General features: G+C 37.8%; 1 protein-coding gene across 4 annotated transcripts in view; it reads right to left on the bottom strand.

Moving 5' to 3' along the window:
* Window positions 1-24,005, bottom strand: part of CTNNA2 (catenin alpha 2) — a 462,234-nt gene that overhangs the window by 74,808 nt on the left and 363,421 nt on the right. The window lies entirely within an intron of this gene.

The raw sequence follows: 24,005 nt of genomic DNA on the forward strand, positions 1-24,005 counted from the left end.
TTCTTTCGGAGTAGGCAAATCAGGTTTATTTCAGTGTTGGGAACAGTGTGGCTAAGTTTGATCAGTTTTGACAGGAGAGCAGATACCACAGGAACATCCATGCCTCTACACTGATATTAATATAATGCTACCACAAGTTGTGGAAATTGGAGCCTAAGGGAAGGCTGACAGATGATGGTCCTGTCTGAAGGCAGGATGAACTATGCCTAAACCACTCCTGGCAGGTGTTTGTTTCACTTAGAGCCTGCTTTGATAGCAGTTGTATGGATTTCTGTTCCTGCACATGGAACATTTAATTAGGGAAAACAAACAGCAGCAGTGTGTGACGAGGTCAGATTTACTGCGCTGACTGTAAGGAATGTGCAACCAGCCTGTGCTCAGGGGCCATTCAAATGTATATTAAGAGACTGAGTAACAACAGCAACAGGAAAATAAAAAAATCCCAACCCCATAAACCCCCCCTGCACATTTCTCCTTTGCAGACTCATTGTGAGCTAAACTAGGTCTGGTCTGTTCAAATTTGTGAGTGAACAGAACAAGGAAAAATCACATTTACCTACTGCACAGCAAGAAGACTGTTTGCATCCATTAGGGCTATTTTTCCTTATACAAATTCACAGAAATCTAGGACCTGAAAAAAAAGAACCAAACAAACCAAAAAACCTTAAAATGGGATCTACCAAGATGATACCATCAGTGGAGGTGACCTTTTAAGCTAAAAGAAGTTTTGAAATCCCTTCATACTGTCATTTTTGCATGTGCATTTCTGTGCTTGAAACCCGACCACAAAGGATTATTGGTTGAGTTTAAAAAATTAATCTTTTAAATTAAATTGCCACATGTTACCCAGGCTCTTACAATATCTTTATGCACTTGGGAGAGCAAAGAAAAAATAAAACTAAAACATATCTTTGAAGGATTTTTCTTTCTCTCAAAGTGCTTCTTTGTATCAGCAGAACAGTTGACATGCTGGTGCCTCTGATGCGTTTAATGTGTTGTTATTGCTGTCTCTACTCAGATGTCTGTAGTAGCTGACTCCCCAAACAATGCAAAAATAATGCTGAAAGTTCTGATCACTATTCATGTTATTTAAAGTGGATTGCAGTCAACTCCATTCTATTTATCTGAAAGTCAATCCCTCTTCTCACAGCGAGAAACAGCAACAGAAACCCTGAACACATTAGAAAAGTTAGCAAATTTTAAATATTAATTCTTTAACTTATGTGTGTGAGAGCAAGACATAAAGGGGGTTCAAGTACAGCTATAAACACAAACAATCCAGCACTTGCTCCGTGAAGATTCTGTTCATTGTCTCACTCAATAATTCTGAAGTACAGAGACAAACCCCACCAAGCCTCACACAAAATGTTGAAGCCTCTTCATTCAATCCATCCCCTGAGACAAAGCTGAAAATCCCCAGCTCATGTAGAGCAGCAAAGCTGCAGCGATTTACTCCAGCCCTGGCTCATAGAACACATTCTGGTCAATAGATTGTAGCTTTTAAAAACTGAGGTAGAAATGAATTCCGCAATCAATCCACAAATGTAACAAATGTTTCTGTTTTCACTTCTCCATCTGCACAATGGCATTCCAGAAATGTTCAACACACTATGTAGAACTGACTCTATAGAGCCACTCCATGTATTGAAATAAAAAAGTAGAATTTTCTAAATGTGACAATTGATCACTAAAGCTTTTCTTTCACTGGCATTAAAAAGGCCTGATTTGCTGACCAAAGAGCATGTCATTGTCTATATTAAAAAATGTATATATCCTTGCTACCAGAAATAATGAGTAATGTATTACAGAAATACACCAATCTTATGTCCTTTTACTCTTCTGAGACAAAACTCTTAAATGGTTAATGTGTTTTGTATTCACTGAACAGCCATCAGCATACATTTGCACTACCACAAACTGGAATTTATTCATCTAGCTGCACAGAGGGATTTGTTAGTTATTGGGGGTCAGTGAACACAGTTTTATAAACTGATATTGAACAGGAAGGAACTGCATTAGAATGAAGCCAGAATAACAATAAGCCAAAGAGTCAGGTGAGTATTTTTTGTTTCAGCTCTTAAATACACTTTTTTTTTTTTTTCCACTGTCAGGAAGCTAATGCTTTCTTTTATATATATATATATATATATATATATATGTATATGTATCTTTAAAATCTTTATTTTCTTTCCATTACTATTTTGTTTCGCTCTTTAAAGCCCTTGACAGCTGCCCTGCTGACAGCCTCCTGCCAGCTGAAAGGGCAGGGGAAGGAGCAGAACCAGTGCTCTGACAGTGGGGCTGAGCCAAGCGTGTGACAGGGGTTCATCCCAGAGACAACAGGTCCCAAGTGGCAGCACGTGTTCCAACTTCTCAGTGCTAAAAGCTTTAATCCTACTTTTTCCTCTGCCTTTCTCCAAAAATTTATTTCTGCTATATCAAATCATTGATTCTTTCTGTGTATTTAGCATTACAGGGTCACCTGGCACAGGAGAATTAATCCTGATTTACAGCAGTGTGAGTGACAGGAGAAATGAGCTCAGTGGTTTTGGGGTAACAGCTGTTGAAAATGTTTATTTGTATAAGCACAAGGAAATCAATTCCATTTCTGAGGCAATGGAAATATAACTTACCCTGGGCAGCTCCCATCTGAGGAAGCACCTTTTCTGAGGGAATGACAGACAAATTGTCTGCAGGATATTAACTGCTACTCACACGAACATTACACTGCAGTCTTAAGAAACACATCAAGAAACGAGGTAAAATCACACAGAACTGCATGATAACACAAGAGTGCCATTTGAATTAGGCTGGGAATATCTTGGTGTGATGCATGGTCACCTGTTTGATTAGAATTTAAAAAAATATATAACATCACACACAGATATTCATGCAGCTGTTCAGGATTACTTAAATATTAAAATTTCAAACAAAAAAAAATATTTTTCAATTTATCAATTGAGGTCAAATTCCTAAATTTTCTTTTCCTAGGTGTCAAAGCCCAAAATAAATAAAGGCAAACGGACTTGTGCTGAGGATATTTGAACAGGAGAGATGCTGAGAAAACACTGGTGTACTTAAGATCAGCATTACTCATTCCAGAAGTTCACAGAGGAACAGCTGATTTTCACATTCTGTTATTCCCAGTTTAGGCAAGCATTCAATTTGAGAAGGGAGCACAGAGGTGATTTAAATTTAATATCTTGATCTCATTTCAAGAGAAAGGCTTAAACGCAAACACAGTCAAGTTGAAAGTCTTAATGTTCTACTTGAATTCACATGATTTATGGCGGGGGAAAAAAAAACCCTGCAGTGTTTCAACAGCCTGAGAAATGCTGGTTTCATCTACATGGGCTAGAGGAACCCAAATTCAAACTACAACCACTCAAACTAACATTTGACACTCAAAGTAACATTGAACACTCCAGCTGACATTTGACACTGGCATTCAAATGAACATTCCAGCCAGGAATAAATCTTCCTTTGAAAAATCCCAAATATGAAATAGGGCAGAGACTGCATTCATCTACAGTGGTATAATTAGGCATACTGGACTGAACTCATGTTCTTCCCCTGGATTTATGCAGTGCAATTGAAGCCCATCTTCAGTCCTGACAAATGCCAAATATGCTGCTGAGAGGGCTCAAGTGGCAGTTCTCTCTCTTAAGAAATGCAGTTCAAATTGGAATTTGGATGCCCAAATATGCTAGTGAAAGATTCTCAAGTATTTTGAAGCATTTTTATCCATTTCCAGAATCACTCATTGGCTTTAGCGAGCTGTTCTTCACATTAGAAGTGCACTCTTGTATTAACCAAAATTCCGTTTTTGCTTTAATAAATGGCTCTTTTCCTCAAGGTATTGAAGTCTCTGTTGCCCAGCTCTCTACATATACACATCAGTATGTGCAAGGTGAGTGTACAATGGCAAAATGTGACCATCTTGTGCACCTTCCACCATGAGATCCACACCCAGACTGACAATACTGCTTTCCAGACCAAAGTCAGTGTATCAGACCACAGGCTTCCATAAAGCTCCCTAAATATGGGTGAAAACAGAACAAATGCCAACACCATGAGCTTCAAGCAGCTCTCTGAGAGTTTTTTATAAGCTGTCTAATGTTTACTTGCAGAATAGAAGCTCTTCATTTATTAAATAACTAAACAAACTCTCTTATTTTGTCCACTCTGAGGGAAAAACTTGCTTTTATATAGTGGATAAGCCAATTTGAAAAGAATTCCCACCCAACCCCAGTAATAAGTATTCTATCCAACTTGAGAACAATTCATGAGGATTTTGCAGTAGAAGTTTCTTTTCTGGACTGCAGGCTGTTTTCAAATTAACTAAGAGAATCATCCTCCTTAATATTTTCTGATGGCTCAGCTGCTGCTATCAAGCAGTTTTCTGCTTTTAACAAGTTAAAACATCGTGGTCACTGTAAAAGGTAGGTAACAATGTGCCTGATCTAAATTTGGAGAGCATTTTAACTTAGCAGTGATGTCTCAACTGCATTACAGGCAATTTTTCTTCTGTCTGTTACCAAAAGAAACAAACAAAAAAAAATCTCATGAAGATGAACCAGAGACAGTAAGAATCATAACTTTTTTGCTGCTGCTGCATTATTTTTTCCAAGCTAATTCCACATGTCGGGAGGTAATGAAGGGTAATGTTATTGCGGAAGAGAGGCTCAGCTTCTGCCTTTAATATTACAAATTTGAAGCTCAGTTTCTGTAAGTGATTAAAAACTTGTGTGCCCAAAATGTATTCATTTTTCTGCAACTTCATCCATTTAACAAAATATGGAAAATTATTCTTACTCAGGCTCTCAGGTTACCAGTGCTTTCTGCAGCCCAAGGAACACTCCAGCTTTTCATTCTGCCCTAGCAGTAAAAACTGGCTTCAGCAGCTCAGAGCAATTTGTAAGAAACCAACTTTACAGAGTCTCAAGCTGGTTCTGCTGTCACAGCACAAATGAGAGAACCAAGGGAAAAACCTCTGTACCAAAGGGTCAGAGCTGACAACATTTTCCAGCAGGTGAGAATCTTTCTCCTCTCCCACTCCACCTTCCCAACAGCAGTGGTGTTTCCTTGATTTTGAAATTTGGTGGGAAGAAGGGTTAGTGTTTATCCATCCCTGTACAACAACTTAATTTTTAGACATCTTGGACCATTTCCATGCTTTGCCTGCAGGTGCACAAACAGCTTTAACCTCTGCAGACCAGGCTACAGAGCACTTTTCACTTCTCCTCAACTGCCTTTGTAGCAAAGTTTAAACACTGAGCAGAAAACCCTTTGGGATTCAGTGAAAATCAACAGATGTTTTGTTCCAAACGCAATCACAATCAATTGCACATAATTCTGAACCTCCTTCAAATGGTGTTTGGAATAAAACAGACATTCCTTGGCAACAACTCAGGCTAAAGCAGATAAAAGTGCTAAAGCAAGGGAATTCTAGTTCTTGAAAATCAAAGCAATCCCATCTAATCGTGTATGTCTTAAAAAGGAAAAAGTGTCAGCATTTCCTAAATGGTGTATTTCTCCAACAGTGAGCAAAACTTAATTAAAGAGAGTAATTATGCATAATCCTTTTTGATAGCATATGATCCTGCCTTAAAGTGCTACAGGGTTTAGAAATTCTAACATATCTACTTTTTCTAATAATATTAGCTTATTTTTGTAAAAATAATCTATATTCCTCTACCTAAGCAAAATTCAAGACTTCCTTTCTATCTAAAATCACAGATCACATATCTGAGCCCACTGATTTCCAAGTGCGAAGAATGATAGAATGGTTTGGGTTGGAAGGGACCTTAAAGATCATCCAGTCCCACCCCCTGCCATGGGCAGGGACACCTTCCACTAGCCCAGGTTGCTCCCGGTTGCTCTGTCCAGCCTGGCCTTGGACACTTCCAGGGATCCAGGGGCAGCCACAGCTTCTCTGGACAACCTGTGCCAGGGCCTCACCACCTTCACAGGGAAGGCAAGCACAGAAAATTGAACATGAACATTTATTTCCTTCACTCCTGGAAAACCATGGCACTCTGAGCACATTAAAAAAAAAAGTTTACATTAAGAAATAACCAAGATCATATCATCCTGTTATTGCATTTTCCCCCCTAATGTATGCATTAAATACAGTCTCAGGATCAACTTTATTTTCTCTATTATCCATATGCTGTTTTTTATCAAACTCACAATTAATTTATTTCTTTTTTCCCCGGAAAAGTCTGGTGGCTTTTATAACAGAGTTTATCAGCTGTTTACAAAAGAACCCTGGCATTTCCACATTTCAGCTTAAGGAAGGAAATGAAGAATATATCAGCTAAACAAAACTGAGGGGGATGAGTAAAAAAGTTCCAACAGCAATTAGTCAGGGCATTCTGTTTGATATTACACACTACTGCAGGACCAAGTTCCTAAAATATGCATGAATTCCCACACAATTTCAAAATATATTACTAGTACAGTAATTTATCCTGTGTCTTTCCTCCAGATCATTATTGTTATTTGAGTAGAAAATATATATGGGTGAGGGTTGAGATTCATTATAAACATATATGACAGATTCAGGGAAAATTTTTATTAACCAGAGAATAAAAATAAAGAAATTGTGCCAGACATACGATCTGTATGTGAAATATGTGCCAAAAAATAGAGCTGTTTAAATAATATTTTTTTTTTTTATGTTTGGTGGCTGCAAAGAAAAATAATCACAAAAAAATGGTGTCAGGATGCCACCAAGTATATTCCTATTGGACAAATCCAGCAAACTTTCACAAATATTTTATGTTGACCTAAAAGTTTATTTCTTACCAGGAAAACATTCATAAGAGATATTTCACACAGCTTCTCTCAAGTTCCAGGTTTTCCCAGAATAATTCAAACCTATATTTACACAATATGCATTTCTGTATTTAACATCCCCAGTGTTTGTTCAGAGGGGTCAGGAGGTTTTGTGTTCAGCTTTATGGATTCATTCAGCTTCCGAGTGGCTCCCCCTGTTCTTTTTAAATAAACCCACTACTTTTACCTGCCAGCTTTACCCTTTATTATCAAGGCTACTTTCTTAGCGTTCAGATTAGCAGCTGACATCACCCAAAAAATTTAATGAGCTGTCTTATTTTTCAGTGCTCTTTTCATTGAAAATTTCTGCCTATTTTTCATGGAACTGACATTTTGCTGCACCATCCTGCCATTTTTCAGCCCCACATAGTCACATGCTGTAAATGCAGGTATATTTTTCAAACCATTATCATCAATTACCTGAGAGTTTCAGCTTCAGAGATATTTTATGAAATCCTGAGATTTTTAGGGTACTGACATGGCAAAATACATGTCAGTATGTTGTAAAATAGTTGAAACATCATAACCAAAAAGGAGGTGGGAAAAAAAATACTCAGATTAAATACCACTTGCTCCTACCCTAATCATGATCATCCTGCCTGTGCACATTTGAACAGTTTCCTGAGAAGGAGCCTTTCTTTTCAAGGACAGTAACACAAGAGTCTCCAGGCACAAAGTGATTTCCACAAATGATTAAACACTGTCTCTCTAACCCTTCAGATTATCAACATATTCCCAGTAGATCATCCCTTAAAATGCAACTCATTCATATAACAAGGGATGTAAAGGGTTGCTTTAGAAAGAGATGTTATTCTATGCCTACACTGTTAAATAAGAGAATGCCACTGAATTATCTCAGCTCTTGCATGAGCTCTCTGATCCTCTTTTATTTAGAATTATAGATATATCTACAAGGCCAAAAGGCTTGGACTTAACTCACTGAGGAACTGCCAAAGAAACCTGGATTTCCTCGATGCCCATCAGACCAAGTAACTGCAGAGCAGGGAAAAGATTAAGCAGAAATAGAAATTTTATTGCCTGATCAGTCATAGGGAATTACAACAATCCCGACAGGTTACAAGCACAGGTGATAATCTATTGTAAGACTCATATTTGTGGGAGCAGTTTTAAAGCCTAAACAAACCAGATCAGAGCTAAAGCATCCAAGACAGAAGCAGATAAAGATGTTGAAGAAATAGTGGTAATTTAAGAAAATACAATGAATCGTTAACAGAAACCATTGCAAAACTTCACTTAGAACACTCACATGTGTCTAAAGAGCAGCAGAAACTGCAAGGCACCAAGAGTTCTCAGGAAGTTTGGGGAAACAGGACATTAGAGGGAGCTGCAGAAGTGTTCTACAAATGCATTCAAGGTAAGTCCTTGGGATGAAGAAATAATGTCGCATTCTGGTAGGATTTTCAAAATGAAATTTAGAAGATTTGTGATCATTGTAGGAATAAAGTTCTGGAATCCCTTTCCAAATAGCTCTTTGACATAGAGGTTGAAATTTTCTAGATTTTACAGATTAGAAATTGTGCAGGAATTAGAAATTTGATTCTTGAATAGTTAGAGAATTTGAATGATGATTTACTATCTTTCTCACAGTTCATTTGTCTGACATTCAGCCTATGAGCAGGGTTTTAAATGCCACCTGTTTAGGCTTTTGATTTGTTTGTTTGCTGTTTTAGTCTTGTCTGTCTTTACAGGTTGCCTCCTCCACCTTCATAGCGAGTATTCTGCTCTGCTGCTAAATGCAGGATCTCATATATCCTATGAAAATAATTTAATTAATTTAAAATTTTAATTCTGCCCTAAAGGCCTTCTAGCACAAGGAAAGGCTCTCTTAGACATCAAAATGAAAAAATAATAATGATAATTATCATAAGTATGAGAGAGTTGCAGAATGAGGCATAAACATGAAATTTAATTTAATCCAAACAACTTCTTGAAGATGTTATTTATATAACAAAGATGTATTCTCAACTCTGTAATAAAGTTGTTTATGAAATGAGAGTAGAGTTTCAAGCCACAATACCCTTCTTTTATTGCTCTCTCCTCCAAGCCTTCTATGAATCATCTCAATAAAAACTAAGTAAGTCTCTCTTGTAAGATTCAGATTTCCATTTCTTTAGCACAGAAATATCGCTGGGCTTTTTTAATTTTCAAATCTGCATTACAACAAAAATGCCACGATTAGAGTACAAGACATGAAGCAGAACACACAAGAGCTTGTTTTTATTTATTATATTACTGAAGAAAAAGTCACACAGGAAGAATGAAAACAAGTACAAAAACCTGTGCAGAAAAAGCTGTAGGGAACAGAATCAGTGAGTAAAAGAAATAGATTTCTGCCTCCCTACTGTAATAACTTCTATTCAAAGCATCTGTATTATTTAGTTGCATAAAGTTGTTTTGTCCTTTTTTTGAAAATACTGAAAAAAAATAAATTAGGCCATCTAGAACGAGACTTAATAGTGTGCTCACATCTGGTAAAGGAAAATCAGTTTTCCAATGTCTGTGTAGTCAGATCATGGTATCTGGTTGTGTCTGTAACTGTGTGTATAACATTTGTAGTTGGTATAATTGAAAACATCAGAATAAAAGGCCCTTCTACAAAGCACATGATATTTTCACAGCAGCCCAAAGGAAGCAAGCATTCAAATATGTTCCTGTGCTATCTCAGTCAGAATGTTTTTTAAAATATTATTCTATGATTAATTATATATATATATATTTAATATTCAAACCCCCAACCAGTTTTAGCCAAGTGACAGCTCATCCAAACCATTCACACTCCAGCCCAACAAATGGGTCAGGAGCTGAAAGGAGGGAGCCTAAATTCATGTATGAAAAATGAATCTAGGACATGAAAAGGTGTAATAATAATCATCTCTAAAAACAAAAAAAGTGTTGAAAAAGGGTAAGAAAATGATAATGAGACCTTTATTCCTCTCTCAGAAGCCAAAGTGTACAGGGCAAGTGTCCTTTTCAACTGCTTTTTAGTAAGTCCTGTCTTTTACATTTTAATAGATACATAAACTTACAGTGTTTATTTTTCTTGAGGGGATTGCATCCCTGAGTTTTGCAGTGGAATACCTGAGTTCCTCTGGAAGTCTCTGGTAGAAAGTAAAACCAGGCCTCCTAAAGATTTAGAGCTGGTAGCTAATGGTGTCCCAATCAGCCTAAAAGGAGGGTAAATCCCAGAGAAATGGGGGCATCAGGAGCTGAAAACAACAGAACAGTGAGACCAAAGAGAAAACCTTCTTAAAATGGCAGACTTGAGATGAAGTGTGCTGACCATTTCTTTAGCACCATTTTTCAGGTCCCAATGTCCCAAGCCCTTCTTGTCCTCAGTCTTTTACCAATGACAGTGAAGAACATGAGTATGACTTTGGAACCTGTTACTAATAAAATCCATGTGCACTCCTAGCAACATTGGTTTTGCTTGCTTGTCTTAGTTGGAAGAAAACTTAAGACTTATAGGCATTTCATCCCTCTGGTTCTCATTAAAATCAGTGGGAAATGTCTTCCAATCCCATGAAATCACTATGAAAACTGTCCTCTTCAGCTACTCCAATTGCAAGGTTGCAGCTGGCACTTGTTAGCTTGGTCTAGAGTGTAAGTTCTTGGAAGTTTATTTTATGGTAATAAAATCAGTTTAGCTATTTAAATGCTGAAAGTAGAGGTCAGCCAAGATGCACTGTGTGCCATCTGTTGTGTTACAGTTAGTGCCAACATAGCTTTCCATGCACACGAGATGGAAACAGGAGCATCTCTGACAGACACTGCACACTAAAATAAGCCTGGGGAGCGCAAGCAGGTTAAGATCCAACCGACCACAGGCAGTGGCTGCAGGATGTTATTCTTTTGTTGCAGCTTAAAAGAAAATATCAGGGAAACATATCTTCAGGCTGCATGAGGTGGGCAGTGTCAATGCTCCTCTAAGACACCCGTGCCACTGGTTGTCTCACTTTCAAAGAGACTTGATATTATGGTGTTATTACAAGGGAAGCATTTGATGTAAATGAAGCATTTCAAGCTCTCACCAGAAGGTAAGTGCAAGCACACAACATCCCCTCTGCAAGAAACTGAGGGCAGATTTAGAAGTACACCATAGGCAACAGCAGTGTCTTCTGTGGAGAAAACCTTATGCCACAGACATGACTTTTGTCATTACAGAGGTTCACCATCTGCAACTCATCATGACCTGCCTAAAAAGAAATTTTTTGCCCCTAATGGTCTAGGATCCACAGAATCACATCCAGAGTTGGAAAGGACCCACAAGAATCATCAAATCCAACTCCTGGCCCTGAACAGACACCCCAACAATCCCACCCTGTGCCTGAGAGTGTTGTCCAAACGCTCCTGGAGCTCTGGCAGCCTCGGGGCCGGGACCATTCCCTGGGGAGCCTGGGCAGCGTTTCCCTGATATCCAACCTAATCCTCCCCTGACCCAGCTCCAGCCATTCCCTCGGGTTCTGTCACTGTCACAGGGAGCAGAGGTCAGAGCTGCCCCTTGGGAGGAAGCTGCAGACCCTGATGAGGTCTGACCTCAGTCTCCTCTGTTCCAGACAGAACAGACCAAGTGATCTCAGCTGCTCCTCATATGGCTTCTCTTCCAGATCCTTTTCCATCTTCATCTCCATCCATCCTCTGGATGCTTTCTAACAAATTTCTACCTTAAGCTATCAGAAAGCATCCAAAGGAGAGATGCAAACATGGCAGATCCCTACGAAGATGCACAAGAGAGAAAGGGATTTTCATAGTCAATGCATCCCATGTATTTTGCCTGATTCCTCTGCTTTGGGATGGCAATAAACACCTTCTAAAAGTCCATCTCCCTACTGTGCTGTCCCAGAGGATGAAGACAATAGCCATCTAAAAGGTTAAAGGCAAAAAGCTGGGCAAAATTAATTTTGTCTTGTATGTTTGCACGGTTCTAGCTATTTAAAAATAATCCTGGAAGTCTACTATGTTTACTTTTCCTGGGTTATATATAGTAAAGAGTAGGCTGCATCTAATGGTTTCTAAATGCTGAAAGTTTTTTGTTCACTTGTATCTAGTATACTATTTTAAGTGATATGCAAATAACAAGTCAACCAAAAGTCAAAAGATATTACGGTTAAAATCCAGAATATGGAACAATGAGTGTGGAAGTCTCACTGATGAACCACTGATGGAAATTACAATGATCAGATCCTTTTTCTCCAAAGGTTCACTAATACGATATTGCCCAGAAAGTGAAGATCATATTAATGATTAAATTAAAAAAGCATTTTGAGTTAAAAAAAACCCCAAAACAAAAAACCACCTCAAAACTGATGCAAGACAGACTTTTGGTGCTCTTGAGCACTAAAAAGTGTTTGAAGCAAGAAGCATCACCCAAATCCTAAGAGCACCTGAGCTGTTGTAATTTTAAGTTCAGTCAAGGTCTGGATTTACACCTGGTTGATGGACACTGACATTGTGCCTGTGAAGATGGAGGAAGATTTATCATTTTACCCAACCACGCTGTGTTCACATACAGCGTGCAAAATGCCAAACTCTTTTGTGTCAAACATTACAAAAAGGGAAGGAATAAAAATTGTTACTCTCCTGCTTTGAAGAGGTTGGAAATAACTCTTCTCTACATGAGAAAAGACTTTATGAAGGCAGGTAACAACAAGGAATGGGATTGGACTCAGCAAAAGAAAACGGGGAAGATTTTTTTTGTATTTGTAACTGTGATGCATAAAAGAGATGAATCATTCCAATGATTGCTACCAATTTGGGGTATGTTTGGGTAACACCTCATTCATTTGCAAATCAGCAGATTTCAAAAATGGGGACAGAAATTCAAGTTTCTCAGCAGAATTCTGAGTTTTATTAGAAATAAAACTAAAGCAAAAGATGATTTATGGCCATGCTATGGATGAGAAAGAAGGTAACTTCTGCAGCAAAAGGCAAAGACAGAAAGCTGTAAGGTAAGGCTTAAGGTAAAACTGTACTTGCACATTTGCTCTCCAGAGCTCCTACTGCTGCCTGGCTTTGTGCCATCTCATTCTCTGTACATCATTTCAGATGGGAAAACTGCTATCAGCGACTTTCAGAAATGAAAATATATGGTGTGACTCAGAAGTGCCTCTCTAATGCAAAAAGGGATGGAGAGGAGAGAAAAAAAAGATAGACTTTTACCTGGGGTGGAAGGGGGAAATAATGAATACTACAAAATTATAGTACATTTGAAAGATTCATTAACCTCAATTTTTAATTGAGTGGATAGTAAATAAAGGACTGACTGGAAATAATCAGATTAAATTAATGATTTATGGTCTTAATGCTTTTATCTGTTAGGCTTTTGAAAATCATGTGTCACAAATTAGTGTAATTAATACTTACACTGATGTAGAACCTTTTGTATAAGGCTGCCAGTGATCTGTTCATCCTATTTATTTATTTACCAGTATCCAATGAAATGGGCAAAGACTGTAGGAATACTGGGATATTTGTGTGCAAGCCAAGGTACAATATTTCATCTGCTCTTGCTTTCTCTTACACAGACTGGGAATGTGAAGTGTTACAGCTTCCTATTTGTGTTACTTTAGTGTTTTACTGTCTTTGTACCAATGAGTGCTAAGGTTAACTCAGTGATTAGTTGCAATACTTTGCATGATTAGAGGTTTGATACTGCACAATACTGTAAGAACAGTGGTCAGTAGCAGCTATTCTTACCTACACTTTAATTTTTTGTAATGCAAATCAACAAAATCACCAAACCTTTTTGTTCAAAGGGATGTCCTTTGCCATTGGTGTCTCCTGAGAGGGGCACCACAAAAGCCTCAGTAATTTTCCTCTCCTGCACAAACTCTACATCAATATTGGCATCCCAGCAAGAATAATTATCCCAGTGAGGACTGAGTCAAAGAAGGTATAATTATTGCTTCTTTCTCATTTCCCCCTCTCCTATCTAAAAATGTCCTTGTTTAATTGTTAATATGCACCACTGAGTGCCTTCATGTTCCTTCTGACATTGCAGCAAGAACAATTCCTGTAACAAAAACGTATCCATGGCACTTTCAGTCACGCCACAAACAGTGGTTTCGGACCTTATGGCTGCTCTTACCTGTTTCCTTGGGCATGGTGACATTTCCAAATCCCTTTAAGCTTTAGAACAGTACAAATTGTGTCTTGGAAAGGTAACAGCTGATGTGCTGCATGCTCTGCATAGCTACGGTCAAAAATTGTCCTTATTTCATTACAACTGAAAGAAAAACTTGAATCCTTTGATTGGTGCCCCAAAGGGTATGAGTATGAAATTACAAACTACAAGGAGACAGCAACACCACCATTTCTGGCTCTGTGATAAAAGATTCTCATTACAAAGCAGTGACTTGACTCTGCCACCCTGATATCATGACCCCATCATTAGGGTGATGGCAGCAGCCTCTCTGTTACTCATCTTTCAGAAGCAGGACCTGAATCCTACAAACCTTTTGACTGCAGGAAGTGCAGGCGTTGATAAAATCTTGACTTTTCCTCCCTTCTCTATCTTGTGCTTAACATTGTAAAGAGATTAAGGCTTAAAGAACCACTTTTCCTCAACTTTTGAAGTCTTGGAAGCACTTCAGGATAATCACAACAGGAGTTTTATAACCTGGGTACTGTGAAACTAAACTTACTGTTGAGATTACACTTTCATGCTAAAATCGTTTTCTCGGCTACTTAAAAGTTTCTTAAGAAGCTGTCCCCAGGCTGAAGTTCCTCCTGCCTGCTCTGAGGCCATAGAAAAACTTTCTGGAACTTTGAAGAAAATCCACTTAATTGTTTTATTTGATTTTCAGAAAGCCTAGCTTGGAAATAAAGCAGTGAAACCAATGCTTTTTCATGCTAAGCCATGGAGTCAGTCCTTCTTTATTATCATCAATATTTCATAAAGGATTTTCTAGTGAAGCGTGATCCACACATTTGTTATAATGTTATTCTAACAGAATAGTGAGGTGGCTGGTTTTATCTTTGGAAATTTAATTAAGGTAAAAAATAATTTTTAAACACTAGAAAAAGTTGTTATTAGGCTTATGGTAGTTTACTCTGTAAAATCTAGATATTTTTTGAATGAGATTGCTGCTTTTTTATCTCATTAGACTTTCCAACATATCTTCTCCTCCATAACTGAGCTCAGCTTTTTACCCAGGATAATTCTGACTGAGAATATCTTTTTTCTGGATCCATATCTACATGAAATGATGAATTTTCTTGTTAAATCCATGGGCTGTCAATAAGTAAAAAAAAAAAATTTAAAAAAAAAATCTATCCCCATATGTGCTTGGCATTCAGCAGCAGCATTACAAACAGATATGAATAAATTCACTGGAAATTCACCTAAAACCTTCTCTTACCCCAGCAGCTCTCCCAGATTCCTATTTCTCACAGCCTGCTCTCTGTCCATTTGTATCGTCATCCTGATTTCTCCTAAAATTTCCCTCATGCAATTCTGCAGCAAAAGCTTCCAGCAAGAGATGCATATTTTGTCCAAGTAACAACTATTTTGGGAGAAACAAAGATGTGGTTTGTCTGACTCTACTGGTTGTCTTGAGCATCTGCTTTGACAGAAAAATATTTTAAAGCTGCACAGGCCTTTCAAGGCTGAGACTATTGGTGTCAGAACACAACAGCAACAGTTACAGAACCAATCCAAAATGGCAAAAGGTGCATTTTATTCCTGAAAACACCTGGAATTTGAGGAAAACACACAAAAGAAGTAATGTGGGATATACCTATGACAGATTTACCATAGCCACTATCCTTCTTAGAATCCAGCCAAAGGGATAGAGGGAAAAAACGGGGGTAAAATCCACTGACCCACACATTGCATGAGCTGAAGCAACAGAGACACTCCAGTGCAACTCCAGTGTACCTGTGATACTGGGATTTAGATGCATATTTCGTTCTGGATTAATAAATTAATAAACCATTTTTATTACTCAGTTGTCTGTATTCGAATATTTGCCACATGTATTTTACTTGCAATATTTTTTAAAATCAAAGCTGCTATAATTTTGTTCAAGATCATGAGATTTCTAGACAAAAGATTACAATGTCTTCTTTTGCATCAGTTCAAAACTCCATCATTAAACATGCCATTCTGTGCTCAAATCTTTGACATGTATTTTCTCTGGGTATCTACTGATTTTTTGAGCATGTCTGAATGCTCTCCAATATTTCTGACTCACTATTTTCTTGTAAATGCTTTTTTTTTTTTTCAGTTTCCTCACAAGTACTTACAGCTTTTACTGAACTTTATGGCTACTTAAATAGTTCTACCCCTCTATTTCTACCCTGAAATAGCTCAGTTGTGAATTACAAATTCCCTTTCTCTATAGTAATTAGAGCTGTTTGTATAATTTCTTACTTTGTTGTGAATTTGGAATACCAGCATAGATTCCTGTACCTCCTCCTTTCATTCCCCACCATTCCCGTTACTTCTCTTTCATTTTGTGCTCTAGGACAGGCTATTTAATTAAGCTCTTACAGTGTAAGATGCTCATGTAAAAGCACAGTTCTTAATATTTACTGATTGAAATATAACCCTGCTAATACATCACAGAGCAAAGACCAAGCCACTAAACTTTATACAGAGTAATAAAATGTTAACCTATCTTGAGTAACAAAAATTAATCCAACACACAGAATTTAGAAGACAGATTGAGGTACCCATTTCAAAGAAGCACAAGGGAAAAAACATCATGTCTGGGTAGGGAACAGATGGAACACTGGATCAAATAGGATATGAGAGTTAAAAACAAAGAATGAGGGTAATTAGGTGGGGCTGTCTAGAAAATATCCCCTTTGAACATCCAACATGCCACATGTTGTATTGCACCTTGGTATACTAATGTTACAAATTCAAACAACCAGTTTGGAGGAGCTAAATCATTAATTTATGCAATCAATTAATTAACAAAAGTACCAAGAGCTCTTGATTGTATTATTAACAAGCTACAAATCACACAGACTGGGGTGTGATTGTATGGGATAGTAGATATAAATGGATACTAGAGTTTGTAGGAGTCCTTTTATTTTGGGAAAATATGAATCACACAGCACAGAGCATGATCAGACTGAAGTGAGTCCCCTGCTCTGAGGGTGTTATTCACTAGAAAAATATTTTAGAAGTATTACTTAGTGATTAAAATGGGAGTAAATTCATTTGATCTCTTTTACAGAGGTCTTAAATAAGCATGGTTAAAAGTTAATTATCCAAAATAAAAAAAAATCAGGTAACTGGAAAATACTGGGAAATTATTACAAATAAATTTTGCTGCAAGGAGATAACCAGGTATTTCTCATGAAAATAAGTAATAGAATACACATAAAAATGCGAAAGAATTACAGAAAAAAATGTGAAGAAGTGGCCAAATTACACTCTAGTTGGTAGGAAATCCTCCAGCATTTTTTTCCAAGGTGTAAAACCACACGACAGTCATTTGCTAACGAATGATGACCTCCACGAAATTAGATAACAGAACCAGCCCAGCACTGGCTTTATGTTTACAGTCCCAAAGTTAGAAATGCTTTCAAGTTGACATGGGGGATTCTGCAGCAATTTACCAGATAGTATTTTTACAAAGTTAATTTTTAATCTTGTACTGGACTGGGAAGGAAGAAAAACATCATCATTGCCCACAGGTTCCTAACTTTATGTAGCATTTGCTTCTTATTCACATTGCAGAAATAAGTGTGAACAAATAAAATTATCCTTCAACCCTTCTGGAGTTGCTATGAAATGTAGAAGTGCAGCAGTCTAAGAAAAAAGGGACAAATGAACAGAAAATGATTACTCAAGATAATGGTAATAGTCTCATGGTGCAGAAGGAAGAAATTTTGGGGACAGAGCCAAATTGCCAAAGTAGCCACGAGATAAGGAAGCTCCTCCCTTTCCAGCCATCCTGGATTCCTTGGTTTCACTACAAACCTGTCAAGGGCAGATGTTGAGGTATCAGTATCTGCTGTAGCCAAGTTCTCCATGACACATTATTTAACTTCCCCCCTGTTTCTGTGTTAACAATGCAGTTTACAGATCACAGACAGGTTCTGCAACTGCTCCCTCTCACAGCAGACTCCAAGCCTCAGAGAAGGACCCTTTCTTCCTGAAAGCAGCATTGGCTTTTGGACAAAAACAGTCTTGACAATGCAGACAACGAGTATTTACCTCCTTTAATAACCTGCTTTCTTCAGGGACAGGTGCACAAGAGGCTCTAAAAGTCACAAGCAGCAGATGTTTCTGTGTCCCTCCTTTTCTGTAAGGTACTTTGATTCCATTTCAGCGTTAATCGAGACAGCAGAAGATGAAACTGGCAGATCCCTGTGGACTCCCACTATCCAGTGGCTGAAGTCAGTAAAAAAGGCAGGATAAAGAGCTCACCCATGACACTGCATTACCAGGAAGTTCTGTCCTGAAAGAATTGAAGTTCATTTTGCCTAAAAGGCATTTAGCTCTCCAAGGAGGAGAAACAGTCACTAAACGTGGCTGTGGGAGGGACTCAAGAATTTCTCTCGAAGAGTTCAGTCAGACTTTTCATTGTCTTTTTGCAAATAATTGGACTAGTGGCTTTAGCTATGTCAATGCACTCCTGATGTTTACTAGGAATTAAGAACATCTGTTGCCCACACAGGGAAGAAAGGCCTAGGACGGAAATTAAAACTGAGCAGATGAAACACTAGGACACAAAGGTAGCTCACAGCTTTAATTTGAAATAAAATCTTTCAACTTGAAGAGCTTGAATTAAAATAATCCATTACCTTCTTAACACTTCTTGATTAGAAGCAAGGATTACCACCTCCTAAACAGTATTTCTTATCTAGCTTAATGTCAGCTAAAAGAAAAATATGAGAGTAAAAGCTGATAAGTCTGTAAGAGGAAACCCAGGGACGTACACATTTTGAGGATGCAAGTTGGATGCAGAAGCTATGACAGAATATTGACACTTTTTCTCCATTATCAGAAGCAAACAGCTAGGTGTGTACTCTGATGTAGCAGCAGTGTACACTTAAACAAAAAGAACAGAACATTTCAAGTATGTGTGAAAATATCGGCAGGAACATTCTTTGCTCCTTGAGCTAAAGTTGCAGATATAAATGAGCCAAATTTTTTTCTTAGGCTTGTTCATCTGGGTTTTGTCTGTCGTAAATTAAAATCTGTCAGTGCATTAATTTATACAGTATTTACAAAAGCACAAATAAAACATGGTCATCTATTCCTTATGAAGGCCACCAGCACCTCGTGGAAGTGAGCTGAAGTGCCACACTGGGAAGTCTCAGCACTCCATTGGCCCCACGTGCATCGCAGAGTTACACAGATGATCTTCACTCCCGAAGTGTGGTTTTCCATTTCTTATGAACCAAGTGCTCTGTGTGCTTTTTTTAAAAGGTATTTATGGAAAGAAAAAATACTGGGTTGGATTTAGTTCTGTTACTGCTGATGTAAACTGAGATTAAATTCATTGTCGACCACCAGAGTAAAACCTTCTTTCCCAATTTTCCCCCTTTCCTCTCATTACCAAATCAAATAAGAAGGGGTCACTGAGCAGGTCCAGTTTCTTGTTTTATGTGCTGTGCATACTGACAGTGATTTTTTCTTCCCTCCTGTCTTCAGCATGCAAGCCTGTTTCCACATTTATGACGGGAAAGATTGCAGTTAGTCTGAATTAGGGAGCTTCAAATAATACAATTCTTAGAAAATGAAGGGTAGCCTGCTTTGTGTCTCATAAAGAAGTTCAAACTCTTTTCTCCTTTTTCTTTTTTGTAAAATTACAAAACCCAAACCCATAACGTCCCAAAAGTAACCCCGTTATCCTCTTCAAAGTGGCAATTACATGGAGAAAGTTAATAAAGGCTCCTGCAAACTTAATGCACAAAGAGACTATAAACCAAAACCAGAATGGTGCTGTTAGATTTCATCTGCTACAAATTACCATCCAACCTTATGATACTATTGATTTGCATGCACCATATCAACTTTAAATCACCATAAACCATTGCCTAACACAGTTCTTGCACTGGCCAAGTGTTCTTGCAAGGCAACTTTGATTATTTGTCATGTCCCCAGAAATCTTTTAAGTTTGTATGAGGTGAAACTGATAGATCCATGCGGGCTCCACAAAATTCTTCATAAAAATCAATTCATGCAAAACTGGTATAATGAAAAACTGGTAAAGGACTTTTCAAAAGTTCATTTTTAGGTGCTTTAAATCTGGTACTTCATCAGTTCATACTGAACAAGAAAAAACCCTTCATTCAAATTTTGTTGGAAATAAGAATAATGCAACTGAATTTAACCCTTGTAAATGCTTAATGACCACGAAAATTTCCATAAAAGCATTGAAACTCCCCAAACTGAAACAACCAGTAGAAATATCTTGGACTTATGTCCATCCTTTTGAGAATGGAAAGTCTGATCCAATCCACTATAATTTGAATTCCAACTGAACAGCCTGCTACCACGGCTCTTAAGTGTTTACCGGATGTTGAATTTCACCTACCAGGAAAACCTGTTGGATTTTATAATTTAATTTTTCAAGAAGCAGTCCAGAGGACCAACAGTTAAACCGAGGAAGCTCTACCAAACGGAATAATGAAAATTAATTAATTAGCTTCCTTACAGTGCTTTGATAGATGCATTGAATAAATCTGAGCTGATTTATCAGTCAAGTGCCTTTGTGTGGTAGGTATTAGAATTATCTGTCATTAACCTTATGCTACTAATGAAGGTGCTTGGGCAGAGAAGTTAAATGACTTCCCAAGGTCACATCTGGAGTTGGCGTTACAACTCAGGCATTTACTTTCAGTCATTAGAAGTTATTTTTTAAAAACCGTAAAGGGATTCATGAGGTAAAGATCATTACCTGGAAAGGCACCATCACTTCTCTAACCTCAGTTTCAGAAGGCAGAAAAAAACCTAAGAGATGACTGCTAAAAGATGATTCCAAGGAAAAGAGTCACCTCTCCAAGCCTGGAGCGGTAACATCTAAATTCTGTTTTATTATATTGTTTTACCCCCAGAATCTGTATGACAATTTGTTTTATTTTGTATGATTTACATTATAGTTAAGTGACACCTCACTCTGTGTTTCCAACAAAACCCATAGACAAATCTAGTTGTCAGTGAATGTCTAGAAAAATGACAATCCATCCTTGCTGTTATTAATGTTATGGTAAGAGGTGGGGAAGGGAAAATATTATATAATGAAAAGAGCTTTTGAGAGATTTAAATATTCTGCAATACAGACTGTACAAGAAAGTTAACTCTATAAGCCTCATACTTACAAAATATATTTTAAAATTGTATTGGCTATGCAGAGAAAATTCTGCTATTTTTATTGAAAAAATATCAAGAAATGCATGTTTTTCAGTCAGGATGGAAAAATGTAGGTTTTGTGTAAAGAAATATTAAAACATGTATTATTTTTCCCTGACCTCTTGACAGGCTGTCTATTGAGCTTGGTAGGACATCCAAGGAATTCAGATTCGGATTTGAAAATTAATGATTAATGCTACAGACTTTTCACAGTATTGAACTGGCAGTGCCAAATTCCTCTAACGTGAGCAAGTGCAACTCCACGCACTTCAGTGGAGCTGTGTTTGCATATCTTAGCAAGCAATTCTGGCCCCGCGCCTGGGAAAGCATATTTCATAGTCACTTGATTATGTCTCATCTTTAAACCACACTTCACTATTTGCAAGATACTTGACCCACAAAACCATAGAAGTCCATCTGCTAAGATTCCATTGTGCATCAGTAAGTAAAAAATGACGAAACTATTTGAAGCGCAAAAATCTAGCGTAGAAGGGACATAAATATATTCCAAATACGTATTTGCTTCTTCAGTCTGATGAACTTGAAATCTGGGGTTAAAAATTTCACTTGCACTAGAAATTCATTTCTTCAAGATGCTTTTTACCTGAACCAGAAATAGTTCTTACAACTAAAAGGGCAAGATCCACCTAAAAGAATCCATCCTTGGAAAAGAGTAAGAATGCACTCGCAAGCCAGTACCAGCTGTCACAGATATACAAGATTCAATTAAGAATCTGCTTCTAACAGTCTGGAACAACCTAAATGGAATAGAAATCTTAGGTATTAGGCCCGAGACATCAATTGGTACCATCATTGTTGCTTTTTGGTGGGGTACCTAAAGACAACCACATCTCAAAAATCATTAACCAACCTCCAGTTCGGTCTAAAATACAAACCTAATGTAATCTTAGGCTTGTAAACCCAAAGTTAAATAACTAAAACTCCTCTTTGTTTGGTTTCATGGAACCACAGAATCATGGAACTGCCTGGACCTTCAAGACCATCCAGTCTCACCCCCTGCCACAGGCAGGGACACCTTCCACTATCCCAAATTGCTCCAACCTGGCCTTGGGCACTTCCAGGGATGAAGCAGCTTCCCTGGGGGCGTCAGGATCTCACCACACTCACAGTAAAGAATTTCCTCCTAAGATCTAACCTAAAGCTTCCCTCGGAAAGTTTAACAGCATTACAGTTCTTTCTTTTTCCCGTTAAAGTTGTGGGTTTTTCTGGCAGAGAATTTTTGGCTTTTTTTTTTTTTTTTTAACTACACCCCTAAAAGGTATTTTTCCTCCTTTTATGCTATTACCTCTTGTGATATTTTTTAAAATATCTTCTTAGCTATTTTTAACTTTTTAATAATGCTATTAGACCTGTCATTGCAGCATTTTGTTGCAAATCTGAGGAGGATGTGACTGCTATAACAGTAACCCCACATATGTTCATTGCATATAAGCCTACACTCCACTGCCACTATAATATAACTATGAACAAACATTGTGGAGGGGTTTTCCATTTGTTTGGTTTCTTTTTTCCTCTCTTTATATACCTACCAGCTATTTCCTTTCTCATTGCCACAGCTCCAGTCATGAGGAGGCAGCAACAAATCTTTGCATAATACACAGGGGCTGGCACTGAAGGTTGCTGACAGCCCTGTGCTCCTCTTGCAGAAAACAGCAATAAACCCAATTGTATTCAGCATTGCACAGAATCCATCCAGAGCTTTTAGACCCTTTTAGACCTAGTGCTTTTAGAAGGCAAGACCCCAGGACCTGCCTTCAGGCACCTGCAAGTTAAGTACTACAGCAAACACCTGATTCCCAGAGGCAGAATGAGGTACCTTGACTCCCTGTTTAGTACATAGCAAGAATGAGATGCTCCAGAACACCTGAAAACACACACCCACTGCAAAAACACATCCAGACACTTATTTTGTCAGGGAACTATCACGATCTAGTCAATAATAACCAAGAAACCCTTGCTCTTTGTCTCAGCTCAGGCACTACAGAATTAGGATGAGTCCTGTTTTAACAGAAGATATTCAAAGGTATAGTTCAGTACTTGTCAGATCAGTAGTTCCCTAACAGCATTTCCCTTTGCTAAATAGCACATGGTATAAGTAGAAAGTAGGTTGCAAAGGGGCTACAAAGTCTTCAAAATACTGCTAGTACAGAAAAATACCACACAATGTTATCAAGCAAATCACTGAGTTCTATTTGTTTTTTAAAACACGACCATTTTTCATAGCTCTTGGTCTACTAGAGGGCAAACTGCGACAAACATTATCATCATTTTAGTAAAACTCCATTCAATGAGCATCCAAGGTTTCAATCATTATATTTTATACTCCACATGCTAGAATAAAGCCGTTTCAATATCATCCCTGAAGATTTGTAATTATCATTGGTAGACTTTACACAGTGTGTCTCTTCAGAAAGAGAAGATACTATAAATATATATATTCATCTATAAAATACAAACCTTTCAAGATCATATATGTTCTTAAGGCTGTGCCTTCTCTATATGTCCTTTTCTCTGTTTTAGTTCAGACTGACAAGTAATTAAGTCTAGAGCAGTCCTTGGCCAGGACCAGATTGTGAAGCACCTATTTGCCTTTTACTTAATAGACTTTCAGCTCAATTGTACTGTTAGTGAAGCTGAACTGAAATTTACTTCTTGTTGCTCATGTCTTTTGACAAACTGCTGGAAACACCATTTCTAACAAGCTCAATTTCTTTAATGAACTACAAAAACACAGCACTTTCCTCTGCCCGTCATCCGAACATTTCCTGGGCAATCACCAGGATAAAGTTGACCAAAACTCCTGAAACAA

This window comes from Corvus kubaryi, unplaced genomic scaffold, assembly GCF_017639235.1.
Source record: "Corvus kubaryi isolate FWS band 111438036 unplaced genomic scaffold, C.kubaryi_AGA036_p1.0 split1-131, whole genome shotgun sequence".
In the NCBI taxonomy this organism is placed as follows: Eukaryota; Metazoa; Chordata; class Aves; order Passeriformes; family Corvidae; genus Corvus; species Corvus kubaryi.